Source organism: Somniosus microcephalus, unplaced genomic scaffold (assembly GCF_052327205.1).
Source record: "Somniosus microcephalus isolate GS21.2 unplaced genomic scaffold, FLI_Smic_1.0 unresolved_chr1, whole genome shotgun sequence".
NCBI classification, from domain to species: Eukaryota; Metazoa; Chordata; class Chondrichthyes; order Squaliformes; family Somniosidae; genus Somniosus; species Somniosus microcephalus.
Genome location: NW_028225179.1, coordinates 80,392,511 through 80,407,013, shown reverse-complemented (window position 1 = coordinate 80,407,013; position 14,503 = coordinate 80,392,511).

Sequence of the window (14,503 nt, the reverse complement as noted above, 5' to 3'; positions counted from 1 at the left end):
GTGGGACTAGAGTTAAACCCTAGAAAGGTACAGGTAGGGAAGGACGAAGAAATCTTCCTAGGATACATAATAACACAAGGGAAGGGACAAATGCCCGAAGACAGATGGGAGGGGCACTAGGACCAAGAGGAGCAGCATGCAATCACTGGCTGCATGCTTTGATTTCTCACAGTTCCGTACTTACAAGCAGCTAGAGATGGCAGCAGGAAGGGACCATGTCAGAAAGGGGAGGGGGTCAAGCAGGTATTAGGGCTATTTAATTATTGCCGGAACTTTATTCCAGAATATGCAGAAATGGCCCAGCCTATACAGGATTTGATCAAAGGGGAGAAACCATCCCAGGAGCTGGTGGACTGGGGCCCCGACCATGAAACAGCTTTTGTAAAGTGAAACAAGCCCTCCTAACTGCTCCTGCCCTGGGATTACCAGACCAGAATAGGCCATTCCAGATCTATAACTACCACAATAAGGATCATTACAATGGCAACGGACAGGTTAAAAGGGAAAGTCAGCTAGAAGGAAGCCTATTGGCTCAGGTAGCAGACTTAGTGGCTCTCACCGAAGCCCTGAGGTTAGCTCAAGGAAAAAGTGTAAACATATACAGATAGTCGGTATGCCTTTGGGGTGGTGCCTGATTACATGGTAGCCTGGAGTAGGCGAGGATATATGACATCAGGAGGAGGACCCATAAGACACGAGAATATAATCAAGGAATTAGTAGGAGCCTCTCTCCTACCCCAAAAGTGCGCAATAATAAATTAAAGCACACAAGAAGATTACTGACCGACACCAACAGGGCAATGCATGGGCAGACGAGGCAGCTAAGCGAGCAGCTGAGAAAGGGAATCTGACCAATGAAGCCCAAGTGTTCATGTTTAGTTAAAGTGTGAAAACACAACTGTCTTTTTCGATCGGGAATGTTTTTTAAGTTACGTGAAGTGACGCACCTTCAAAAGCCTGCAAAGGAGTTAACCCTTTCCACTGACAGCCGTTTAAGTTCACCAAGCAACAACTTCAGTATTACTGAATAAAATTTAAAGATATTGGACATTATTAAATTTAAGTTTCTTAATGTTAAGTTAATATTTCCCCACAGTGATAGAAGGAAAATTATGATTTGATAAATGGAAGTTATCTTGTAAACTAATTGTAGCACTGTCTCAAACGGCCGGAAGGCTGCTTGGGAGGCTGTCCTGTTACCCAAAGATAAATCTATACAGATAGTTAGAGATATGAGCCAGAACCCCACAGCTATGATGGGAATGGAAGGGGAAGAACACTGTTGCACCAGTGAAGAAGAATCAGAATATGTAGACAGGATCAGGGAATTGCCTTTGACAGAGGCAGACCTAGAGCTATGTGGACGGGTCCCGTAAATATGTTAACGGAACACCACGAACAGGTTGGGCCGTGGTGACCAGAGATGGCACCGTCCAGAGGGAAGGAAGATTACCAGGGGGTAGCTCAGCACAGGTTGCCGAGTTAACAGCATTGACAGAGGCATTAAAATTGGCAGCAGGGAAACGGGTGAATATCTATACCGATAGTCGCTATGTACATGATTATATGGCAGCTTGGAGTAGAAGGGGGTATATTGCCTCAGGTGGCAAACCCATACAGCATGAGGAATTAGTAAAGGAATTGGTAGCTGCCTCAGGGTTACCCACTGAAACAGCTGTAGTGAAGGTAAAAGCCCACCAGAGGGGGAACTCTCCCTCAGAAAAGGGAAACAGAGCCACCGATCCAGAAAAGTGGTAGAGCAACAGATTGCAGCGGTAAACAAGAGCAACACAGAACCAGAAACACAGATAGACATAGCTGCTATAGCTGCATTGCCAGAAGATATAGATATATCCAAATTACATAAGGAAGTATCGCGGGAGGAGAAACAGCTATGGGAACGAGGGGGCACAAGAGAAAGAGCGGGGGGATATGGAGGAAAGAGCAGCAGATATGTGCACCAGGCTGTATACAACAAGAATTAATGAAAATGTACCATGGCAGGCAACACACAGGTATATCCAATATGTTAAACAACCTCCAGCGATGCTGGTGGTGGCCCGGAATGAAACAAGCTGTGGAAAGATTCTGTAGACACTGCCCCATATGTGCGCAGTATAACATAGGGAAACCTGTCAAGGTAAAGTGGGGACATCAGCCGAGACCAAGAGGCCCATGGGAGAAGTTGCAGATAGACTTTACTGGACCTCTATCGAAATCAAAGGGAAAAAATGTACTGTTTGGTAATAATAGATCAATTTACTAGATGGGTTGAAGCTTTCGCCACTAGAGATTGCACGGCAACGACCGTAGCACGAATAATGGCAGAGGAGGTTGTACCACGATGGGGGGTCCCGCTGCAGACTGATTCAGACCAGGGAACACACTTTACAGGGAAGGTTATAAAGGAAACATGCACATTATTAGGTATCAGACAAAGGTTCCACATACCATACCACCCTCAGTTCAGGGATGGTGGAAAGGATGAACCGGACTTTGAAATTATCCTTAGCTAAAGCAATAGAAGACATGGGGAAGGGATGGGCAGAGTTACTCCCGAGTATACTGATGAGACTTAGAGCAACTCCGAATAGAACCATAGGGCTGACACCTTTGGAACTAATGACCGGACGAGCAATGACACTGCCGGAAGGAGTCACTACCGGGGGTGAGGATGTAGGGCCCCTGAAGGATAGAATTAGGAGATTTATTAAACAATTGTGTATGCAATTACACGCTCTCAGACATGAGGCCAAAGACCAATAGATTATATGGGATCTAGAACAGGATACACGGGACGACCAGAAGGAGGTTCCAGCAATAGGTAGCAAGGTGATGGCAAAAATAATACCAGCCAAACCAGGGCTAGCACCCAGATGGTCATGACCTTACGAAGTATTAATGAACAGTGACACAAGTGCTTGTATAGATGAGTCCGGAACAGGTAAAGGAAGGTGGAAGCACTGGACTCAGTTAAAAATATATAACAAAGACAATGAGTAAGCCAGAAATGGTGCCTTTTGAGGAGAGTGAGGAGTATGCTAGAAGGTATAAAGAATGGGAAGGGCAGTTTCTACATATATTAATGATAGGGCTGTGTATGATGGTAATGGTATATGCCATAGTTTGCATCTTCAGGTATGCCTGGGGACAGAGCCACAGAACAAGAAATGAACCAGATGTACAGCATTTTGAACTGATAGAACGGATAAGAGTAGAATAATTCTAACTGGCTGGTGACGACCAGCCCCCTTTTTGTAATTACAGGAACATTGGACGTCCGGAATGAGGTGGAACGTCCTAGCCTTGATCCTAGGGATGAACATAAGTATTGCCATTGTCGAGGGGGATTAGCAATAAGGAAAACACTGGATGAGGCATATTTTAGTGTGGCACATAGAGTTACTAAGCTTGCCATTAATATGAGTACTTTTGAGATGCCTGCAATGTGTAACAATCATACAAAACAATTATGGAACTCCCTGTGGGTAAAACAATTAGAGGGTCCACAGGGAAAATCTCCTTACAAAGACGTAAGAAATGGGGAGTATTGGGAATGGCCGGAGCAGGGTATGCGGCCGGGTTAGCAACAGTTAATAGCTTGGACATAGAAGGAGTAAACGAAGGAGTAGAAGAACTACAAGCAAAAATAGAGAAGTTACTAAAACAAGCCACTGGAAATAGCCAGCAATTGGCACTGGCAGGAAAACAAACAATAATGCAATTGTTGGGGGTGGAAGAGATAGTAGCCCCCCATGCAGAAACAATCAATACAATTATTGATCAACTTGACAATGCTTCTCGCCAAACCCATAAGGAACTAATATGTGCCATGTATGGCTCATGGTTATTGTCGAATGCTCAGCATAACATGAGGCAAATAAATAATTGACAGATCCCTGATTGGATTACTAATGAGGATCTGGAACCTTGGATTGACACAAATAAAAGCCTATGTAAGGGGTGTAAAATGGGACAAGTACACCGGGCAGGCAATTGTCTGACCCCATGGACTAAGATGATTGGCTTTGTACTGGCCATCCCACAACTCCCAGAAGAGGGACAGCCCCTATACGACGTGATTAAAATAGGAGAGGTACAAAGGGAGAGTTGGGTTAAATATCATGATGTCACTACTGTAGTGTCCGAGTATCAATAATACGCGGACTGCAGGAGAACAATAAAACAGGTATTTACTGAACAGAGGGTAAACTTAAGACTGACGTACAGAAGCCTGCTATGGCTTTTTATACAGGTGTGGTCACTGCCGGTACTGCAGTATGAAATCAGTTCTTCTCTTAAAGGTACATACACAACAATTCCTCCCCTTTTAGATAAACAGTACATAACATTCATTTAACAACTAAATAATAACTAATTACAATTACAATTGTCTCTGTACTATATACATCAACTGAAATAATTATTTATAAGTTCAGTCTTTGAGGAGGCTTCCTGATCCTGACTGGATAGCGCCTTTCTTGAGTATCCTGTTCTTGCGGTGGAGTCGATTCTGGCTCATTGTCATTGGTTGGTTCGTCAGCTTCCAATACCACTGATTCTGAGGTAGACGCAATCTGTACTTCGGGTTCATTACCAGGTGCACATGCTCGTGGTATGGGTTTGGCTTGTTCCTGTGACTCTGGAATCTGGTCAGCATGGCGTCTCACGATGCTCTCTCCAACGTCCACTGTGTACATTAGTGGTCCCTGCTGTGTGCATATCGTGCCTGGCTGCCATTTTTCTGTTCGGTAGTCGCGGGCCAAGACTGGTTGCCCTATCTTGAAGCTCCTGGTTGGCTTCTCATTGATGTGCTGGAATTGCTTATCCTCAACATCTCGTCTTATGTTTGGTTTGAGCAAATCCAGGCGACATCTTAGCCTTCGGTTGAAGAACATTATGGCTGGAGCTTGGTTGGTGACTGCATGTGTCGCGTTCTGGTAAGCAAACAAGAAATTATCTACCTTGTGTTGTAGTGGTATGTTGTCGTTATACATCGCCTTTATTGCCTTTTTAAAGGTCTGAACAAACCTCTCATCCAATCCATTTGTGGCTGGATGATATGGGGCAGATGTGTAATGTTTCACCCCATTATTCCTCAGAAACCTCTGGAAATCCTCGGACACAAACTGTGGCCCATTGTCGGAGCAAATCTGTTCTGGCAATCCATTCCTGGCGAAGATGGTCCGTAGGACTGCAATAGTTTTCTCCGTGGTGGTGGAGGACATTTTGATGACCTCTGGCCATTTCGAATGGGCATCCACGGCGATTAGAAACATTGAGTCCATAAATGGACTAGCAAAATCAATGTGTACCCGTTGCCATGGAGATGAGGGCCACTCCCATGGGTATAGAGGGGCCTGTGGTGGTGCATTTTGGACTTTCTGGCATCCTGAGCAGCTCTTGGTCAGGTCGTCGATTTGTTTATCAATTCCCGGCCACCACACATAAGCCCTGGCTGGGCTTTTCATTTTTACCCCTCCCAGATGACCCTCATGAAGCTCATTGAGCACTCTGTCTCTCAACTTGGGTGGAATTACCACTCGGGATCCACACATCAAGGTCCCCTGGCACACTGACAGCTGTTCTCTCCTTGGCGAGAATGCTGGCAACAGTGAGTCGCCATGTGCTGGCCATCCCTTCACCGTCAAATCATAGACCCGAGAGAGTGTTGGGTCATTTCGGGTTTCCTTCTCTATACTTAAGTTCGTAACAGGTAGACATTCGACTATGGTCGCATGGAATATCTCAACAGGGTCCACTGCAGGTGCTTCCTCTACCATAGGCAATGGTAGGCGCGACAGCCCATCAGCGTTTCCATGCTGTTTCGTACCCTTCTACTCTATGTCGTACTGATGTGCCCCTAGAAAAAGTGACTATCTTTGCAGCCGTTGCGCCGTCATCACTGGAACGCCCTTCTTTGGGTTAAAAATGGAGACCAGGGGCTGATGATCAGTCAGTAGGGTGAATTTCTGCCCGTGCACATAGTGATTGAACTTCTTCACCCCCCACACCAGGCTGAGGGCCTCCCTGTCAATCTGGGCGTAGTTACGCTCGGCTGAGGTTAACAAGTGCGACGCAAAGGCTATTGGCCTCTCTGAACCGTCAAGGAATTTGTGTGACAGCACTGCTCCAATGCCGTAGGGAGACGCATCACATGCCAACCGAATCGGTAGTGTTGGGTTGTAGTGGGCCAATATTTCTTTTGAAGTGATTAGGCATTTACATTTCTGAAAGGCACGCTTACACTCATCACTCCATTTCCATGTTACTCCAGTTTGCAGCAGGGTGTTCAGTGGGTGCAGAATTGTAGATAAATTCGGCAAGAACTTATGGTAGTAGTTCACCAACCCGAGAAACGACCTCAGTTGCGACACATTTTCCGGTGCTGGAGCCTTGACTACAGCCTCAATCTTGTCTGGCGACTTATGCAACCCTTCCTCATCAATCATGTGGCCACAATACAAGATTTGTCTCCTGAAGGACTCGCATTTTTGGCGGTTGGCTCGTAGCCCATATTCCTGCAATCTAGTGAGCACCTGCTCCAGGTTGGCAAGGTGTTCACTGTCATTTTCGCCCATAACCAGGATGTCGTCCAAATAACACTGGGTCCCCGGGATCCCTTGCAGGACTTGTTCCATCGCCCTCTGCCAAATAGCCGGGGCTGATGCTACCCCGAATACCAGTCGATTGTACTGGTAAAGGCCTTAGTGAGTGTTTATCGTGAGGTATTTCCTAGATGCTTCTTCCACCTCCATTTGTAGATACGCTTGGGCCAGATCAATCTTCGTAAAGCGTTTCCCTCCATTAGTGAGGCGAAAATATCTTCTATCCGTGGAAGTGGATATTGTACTGTGTGCAGGACTGGGTTCACAGTTTCCTTGAAGTCCCCACAGATGCGAACCTTCTTTGGCTCCCCAGGCGTGCTGCTCAATGATTTCTTCATTACCAGAACGATGGGTGTGGCCCACTCGCTCCAGTCCACCTTTGACAGCACACCCGAATGCTCCAGACTCTCCAGTTCTGCTTCAACGGCTGGGCGGGTTGCGTACAGTACCGGTCTGGCCTTAAAACATTTTTGGTTTTCCGTTATCTTCGATTTTTATCATTGCTGTTACTCCTTTTAGAGTCCCAAGTCCTTGTTGGAACACCTCTTTCGCGTCAGTTAGAATTTTTGACAGTCGTCCAGGTGTGACGTCATCATCCTTTTTGTCAGTCACAGTTAGCGCCTGAATGGAATGCCAATCCAATTGTATTTTTCGGATCCATTCACGTCCCAATAATGGTGGTCCTCCATCTTGTAGTATATATAGATACAGTTTCTGTGTTTCCTTGCCGTTGTATTTAACTGGCACCCTTATTTTTTCTCTGGGGTAGACATTTTGCCCCGTGTATGTCTTCAAGACAATGGACGTGTCCTTTAAGGGTATGTGTGAGAATAGCCGCTCATAGTCTCGTCTATTCATGACAGTTAGGGCTGATGCTGTATCCAATTCCATCTTTACTTGGGACCCTGCTATCATGAGGGTGACCCAAATGGTTCGGTGATCCTCCTTTGCGATCACGTTGTGTAACTTTAGACAACTTAGTCTCCTGCTCCCGGAGTCATTATCACTCTCCTGATCTTCTGAACTACTGTCTGTCCTTTTTTTTTACTTTCTTGTACTTTTCCTTAGTAGTTCTTGTAGTGTTGGTTTTCTTTCCCGACCTGCAGACTCTTGCTATATGTCCCATTTTCCCACATTGCCTGCATACTTTGTCCTTAAACCAGCAGTCCTTCTGATCATGGGTTGTTCTGCCGCAGCGATAGCACTTTTCTGCTCCATACGCCATTTCGTTGGCGCTGTATTCTTGTGGTTTCTGTTGTATTTCTGCAGCTCCCCATGCTGCTGCTTCGTAGGATACTGCCACGCTGAAAGCCTGTTCTAGCGTCAGGTCCTTTTCCGAAAGTAGTCTTTTCTGGGTTCCTTCACTCTGGAGCCCACAGACAAACTTATCCCATAAGGTGTCTGCCAGTCCTGCTCCAAACTGGCAGTGCTTTGATAACTTGCGTAGTTCCGTAAGATAGTCAGCATTGTTCTCATCTTTGTGCTGGTTTCTTTTATGGAACTTGAATCTTTCTGCTATCAGCAGCGGTGTAAGGTTTAGGTGTTCCTGTAAGATATTAACAATCTCTTCAAAACTTTTCTCCATTGGTTTAGCTGGGGTAATTAAATTCCGCAATAGGCCGTACGTTCTCGCGCCCATCAAATTTAATAATACCGACGCCTTCTTTCCATTGGCCACCTCATTGGCATTGCAGTACACTTCAATTCTTTCCACATACGTGGTCCAGTCTTCTAACTTGTTGTCGAAAGCAGTGTTACTGCCACTCTTCGGCATCTTGGGTGATTTAAAATGGCACCTCACGTGCTTTTTCTTCTTCCCCAATGGAATAAAATGGCGCCTCCCGCGCTTTTCCTTCTTCCCCAATGGAATAAAATGGCGCCTCCCGCGCTTTTCCTTCTTCCCCTTGCTGCCATGCTGCTCCTAGCATTCTACAGGGTAATGGCGGGGACCCGCGGCTTCGGCGCGTCTCACTTTTCCTTCCCCTCGTTTTATTTTCTCTACGCTGCCCGGTTCTTGAGTACCGACCGCGCCCTGTGCGCTCCACCCTCTCTCTCTCTCTTTCCTCCCGACGACGCTGCGCAGCCCCTTTTGCAGAGCCGCTCGATCGAGCTCGAGCCCGCCGCAGTCCGGAAGGGTCAGCACACTACCTGCTACCAGCACGATTTGCTGGAACACCTTGACTGGGGAGCCAAGCCCAGCTCTCCACAGCCTCTCCTGCAATTCTCCGAACACCGATGGATCCTTGGGCGGTTGCCCGCGGTCGACGCCCGTTGCTCTGACTTCGACCTCCAAGAAGCTTCTTCTCAGGGAAAGATCCCCATGAGGTGATGCAGTACTGCAGGCGAGTTTGAACCTGCTCATCGCCAGTGTAGTGTCCGAGTATCAATAATACACGGACTGCAGGAGAACAATAAAACAGGTATTTACTGAACAGAGGATAAACTTAAGACTGACGTACAGAAGCCTGCTATGGCTTTTTAGACAGGTGTGGTCACTGCCGGTACTGCAGCATGAAATCAGTTCTTCTCTTAAAGGTACATACACAACAATCACCAAGGCACTTTGGGAAAGGGTTGAAGATAATAACCAGAAGAATGGAACCTTAAGGGGGGTGGTAATGGATGGGTGCCACCACAAGGGAAGGACATGAATGTGCACACACCCCCCCACCGAGGGAGACACATCCCAGTGTGGATTTACAAAAATCACCAATTGCACCCTCGAGGTACACCCAAGGGGGATACACCGGACAAGGGTAGCGCCGAGGAACAACGGGACATTTTGTGTCACCACAACTGAACAGAAATATGAATATCAAGATATGACTTGTCCCATTCCCCAACCAAACTTTTGTTTTGATCTAAAGATACCTACACAGATAGGACTCCAATATATACACCCACCAAGACCACAGGGAAAGAAAACCTGGTCACTTGATAATATGGGACTTAATAAAGAGGTTGAAACTTATGTCATACCAGAGCCCAAGGCAATTCCTAAGTTAGAGGAAGAGGAAGCTTGGAAGAAATTACGGCAGGAAACGAAGGAAATTTTAAAGTATTATCATAAAATTGAAGACTTAAAGAAACAACAAAAAGACATTAGTACAACATTAGCAGAAACTCCTTGGTACAATAAGATCTGGAACTGGGGGCTAAATGTCAATATACACCCATGGATAAGGATCATGTCACACGTGTTGGTAGTTGTGCAAGGCACCTTATTAATGATCCTTTTGTTCTTACTTTGTGGATATTGCCAGTGGCGAAAGAACCAAAACCTAGCACAAGCCGTAACCAAACAAATAAAGAAGGAAGGAGAGAAAGAAACACTGTTGCTAACCACCAACAAATTATGAAAACTGTGTTTAGGATTGCGGAAGTATGAGTACTAGACTCCCTGGCTTGGTACCACTAGGGCGACGGTACTCATAGCAAACAATCTTAAACGGTAGCATATTAGCCATATTGGGTCAAAGTGACCAATGGGCCATAAAGGGGGACTGAAGTAACCAAATTACTATTATACTTTAGTTTTGTAGGTTAGGATATGTATAATGTAGCACCAATGTACAAGGTGGAGTTAATGAGTTAATCCATACCCTGAGTTAAATGATATATAGGTCTGTATATTGCATTTACCCAGCTAAGCTTTAAAAACATGATTAAGTGACTTCAAATGCTGAGAAATTAAACTGCAGAGCAACTCGTGGGAAGATTGGGGAGGATGGCTGTTCGGCCAGGCAAGGCAACACATATACGAGAAAACACACCTAAGAATTCATTTGTTGTAAACTCACAACAGGGTTCCATTACATCAAAGTATGGTGGGACTAATCAGGATGTGCTTGCTTTGCAGAAGTAACCCGAGACAAGGCCAAAAGTCTGCTTTGCACAGACTGAACGAGGACTGTTATCTTAAGAAAACATGTAACAAGCAAACCACCTGGCTAGAGACAAATGGACGGTTGTAAAGCAATTAAGATGAGGCCCGCAGTCACAGAAGGTGACGGGACCAACTGATAACAGAACTGTGATCTGTAGATGGCAGGAAGAATGAAATATCACGGTTTATAATTGCCATTTAGCAATAACTCTGTATATGCTGATAAGCTTTGCACCTGCCCCTAGGGCAGGGGTTTGATTTTTGTATAACTGTGAACGTTGCTAGGATATCGGTGGAGTCGGATTCAGACAGCGATCTGAAAGGTTCTCCCCAGGCCTGCGAGTAAAGACCATTTTGAACCATAACTCCGAGTCTGTCATCTTTTCCGGGGATGGTGTGAGCGTTGACCTTGCATATCACTTGGTCCACAAAACACCTACAACAGAACTGAACACTGTGCAGTCATCAGCGAACATCCCCACTTCTGACCTTGTGATGGAGGGAAGGTCATTAATGAAGCAGCTGAAGATGGTTTGGCCTAGGACACTGCCCTGAGGAACTCCTGCAGCGATGTCCTGGGGCTGTGATGATTGACCTCCAACAACCACAACCAACTTCCTTTATGCTAGGTATGACTCCAACCACTGGAGAGTTTTCCCGCTGATTCCCATTGACTTCAGTTTTACTAGGGCTCCTTGGTGCCACACTTGGTCAAATGCTACCTTGATGTCAAGGGCAGTCACTCACCTCACCTCTGGAATTCAGCTGTAATGAAGTCTGGAACAGAGTGGTTCTGGTGGTACTCAAACTGAGCAGATTATTGGTGAGTAAGTGCCGCTGGACAGCACGTTGAAGCTCCACTTCCCCCCCCCCCCCCACCTATGTAACCTGCCCCAATAAATATCCTGGCCATAGTCTGTTCCTTCTGCAATGCCACTGCTGCGACAGGGACTGCTGTTCCTCAGATCAGTGGGTACTGTACCATGGAGACCTGCAGTGAAGGCATTGGAGGATGTTGCTCTTTCCTGTGATGGTAACTTCTGTAGGGGGTGGCGTGTGCCCAGTCAGTTATGCCCCTGACTGCCTGTGAGCGGTTCGAATCGCTCCCACACCCCTGGGTTCTCGACACCGGACTTATGTACAGGCGGTGATACAGAAAAACGAGTAGACAAGTGGTTTGGATGTGAGAAAACCAAGATAGATTTTATTAAAACAGAAATAAGAATTACAAATACTGGAAAAAGTCACGAGGTAGTTACAGGCTTATCAAAAGAATATATTCAAATGGGAATGGGGAACACACGGCACATCAAGAGACCAACATACATTAACAAAATTCCTCAACCCTTATCCCACCTATAATGCCTAACTAGATTAAGCTATGAGGGGCCAGGAATTCATGCTCACCAAGTCAAAATCTGCTGAGTTATTACAGTTGTAGGGTTTTGGGGTTCGCTCTTTGTGCTCTCTGGAGCTTGCCGTCATCACGTGGTCTCAGGGCGCAGCAAGGGCATTGTCCCGGTAAAGTACCCCGAGAGTAAAGTCTTTGCTTGGGTACTTTACCTTGCAGGGATGATGGTTCTTCTTCTTTGGGTGGCGGCTGAATATTGCATGAAGATAGTCGGACGTAAGCTGGATTGAAGGCCCGATTATTCGAAGTGTTCTTCATCTTCTTTGAAATCATTTTATCTGATTTAATCTCATCTCATCTCGTCTCGTCTCGTCTCATCACCTGGCCCGGCCTGGCCTGGTCTGCCCACATTCGTCTGATGCTGTGCCGGCATCCCTGATGGATTTGGGGAAGAGCCATGGGCAGTGGCTAGGTGGCAAGCGCAGGAGCGCTAGCAAGCCAGCAAGCAAGACAAAGCGGCAGAAGAAGCACCAAAAGCGAAGAGCAACGTAGCTACTAATGGGCCTATACTTATACTCCCATAGGAAAACCCTTATCTGCGCGCCAAATCAGGTCAGTCTATTGTTTGACTTTTGGCGGGCTGTTTTAAACGATTATACCAATCTAAACTAACTGACTTTAGATGGCCGTTTATCACACGTAATGGCCTCGATGTCCGGGCTGTATTGTCATTAATGCATTTTAATCAGCCTGTGCAGCTTTGGTGGCTTCCTTAAGCTGTTTCTGATTATTTATGCGGACCAACTAATGGCCTTATGCTTAGGCCTAACTGGGTTGATCTGTTTCGATCTGACGAAAATGCATATTTAATGTTTGCCTAGCTGTCTGGCTTTTCAAACACAAAGACCTTTTCACAGAAATGCATTTTAAGTTTCGATTTCCCAAAACTGCCTGTTTGTGCTGCAGAGTCCAAGCTTGTAAAATCTTACAGGCTTTTGATCACGAGGTGCGGACACCATCTTTTGGGTACCCTTTATAAATTGTCCATGCAGGGTCCCTTTTATTAATAACCTTGGGGGAATGTGGGAATTTTGAGAACCTTATACTTCTCCGCACCAGTCTGACCCTCCTCCATTGGCTGCCCAGGAACCTGAAGTAGCCAGAACCAGGCTGCTCCTGCACCAGTGTAAGTGCAGCAGTCGAAGCAGGCCCATCTGGGGAATCACAGACTTTGAAGGCCAATTCAATCCCATAAACATCTCACCGATGCTCAGCTGCCAGCCTCCTGCCCGGCTCCCAGCACAGGTCCAGCACCAAGAAGAAGCATGAGATTAGATAGGTGAACCAAGCCCACACCCACTGAGAGGAGAGTGACCACCGTGAGTGCAGACACTAGGGGGTCAAAGTCGCAAAATGGGCAATAGCCAATTGGAGACTGTTTTCTGTCCTATCGAAGCCCTTATCCTTCTGTTCCACTGCACTGGCAGGATGCTGCAGGGGAGGCAAGGGGCATGAACTCGGGTATTGAGGTGCTAAGGTCAGCCATTGGCTCTCTGAGGTACCATCCAATCAGGGTGGCACGTTAGATTGCCTCATAATGTGGCACTAACCTGTATAATCCTGCAATACTGGTCACACGCCAGAACAATCCCTTTCTAATTATATAAGGGCTCCTCCATTCAGCAGGAATACAAACGTCAACAAGTTCAATAAACGACACCCTGAACTGTAGGAAACCTGGCCAGGCAATAGAATCTTAGTGCCCATGCCTGCTGTTTCCTGGGCTTGGTGGGGAAGGTATGTATTGGTTTGCCTTGCCCTGTGAACAATGTATGCTAAATGCACCAATACACTGCTGACCGACTGGCACAGTCTACATTGTCTGTGACCCCAGGAACCCCATCATGCGGTGAACAATCCTGTAGTGATGTGGACCATCACTGGTAGAACCACAGCAGCCCTACATGTGTCTACAGGCCACCCTGCAGCTATCAGAACTCCCTCAGAGACACTGAAGGCACCGCTCCTCACAGACAGAAGTGGGGCCCCCATTCTACAGAAGGGAAGGCGTCCTCCCACACACCCAGCTGTGGCCAGCAGAGTGAGCCTTGGGCAGGAGTAAAGTTCCCTCCTGAATGAACCATGATGGCAGTCTGAAGTGTTGTAGTGTGCCTCTGTTGTGCACACGGTGGCCCTAACACTGCCCTGGGCCCTTCGCACTCTGAAAGGGGCAGCCAGCAGCTGAGCTGTGACTGACGAAAGCACAGGACATCAGGTCACAGGTCAGAATGAGCATTATGGGATGTTTTTATTTCACCAGTCCTTATTTGTGTTATCAGTGACATTATACCTTTGTAACATCATTCACCTCTGTAACATCACCCATCTCTGCTCCCGTCTCAGTTCATCTGCTGCGGAAATACTCATCCATGCTTTTGTTACCTCCTAGTTTTGACTATGCCTTTAAAGAGGAGATGGTATGGGTACAGTCGAGGTACATTCCCACGAGGGGGAAACGTAGGGCAACCAAAGCCAGAGCTCCCTGGATGATGAAAGAGATAGAGAGTAAGATGAAGCAGAAAAAGGGGGCATATGACAGATGTCAGGTTGAGAATACAAATGAGAGCCAGGCTGAATATAGAATATAGAAAAAGGAAA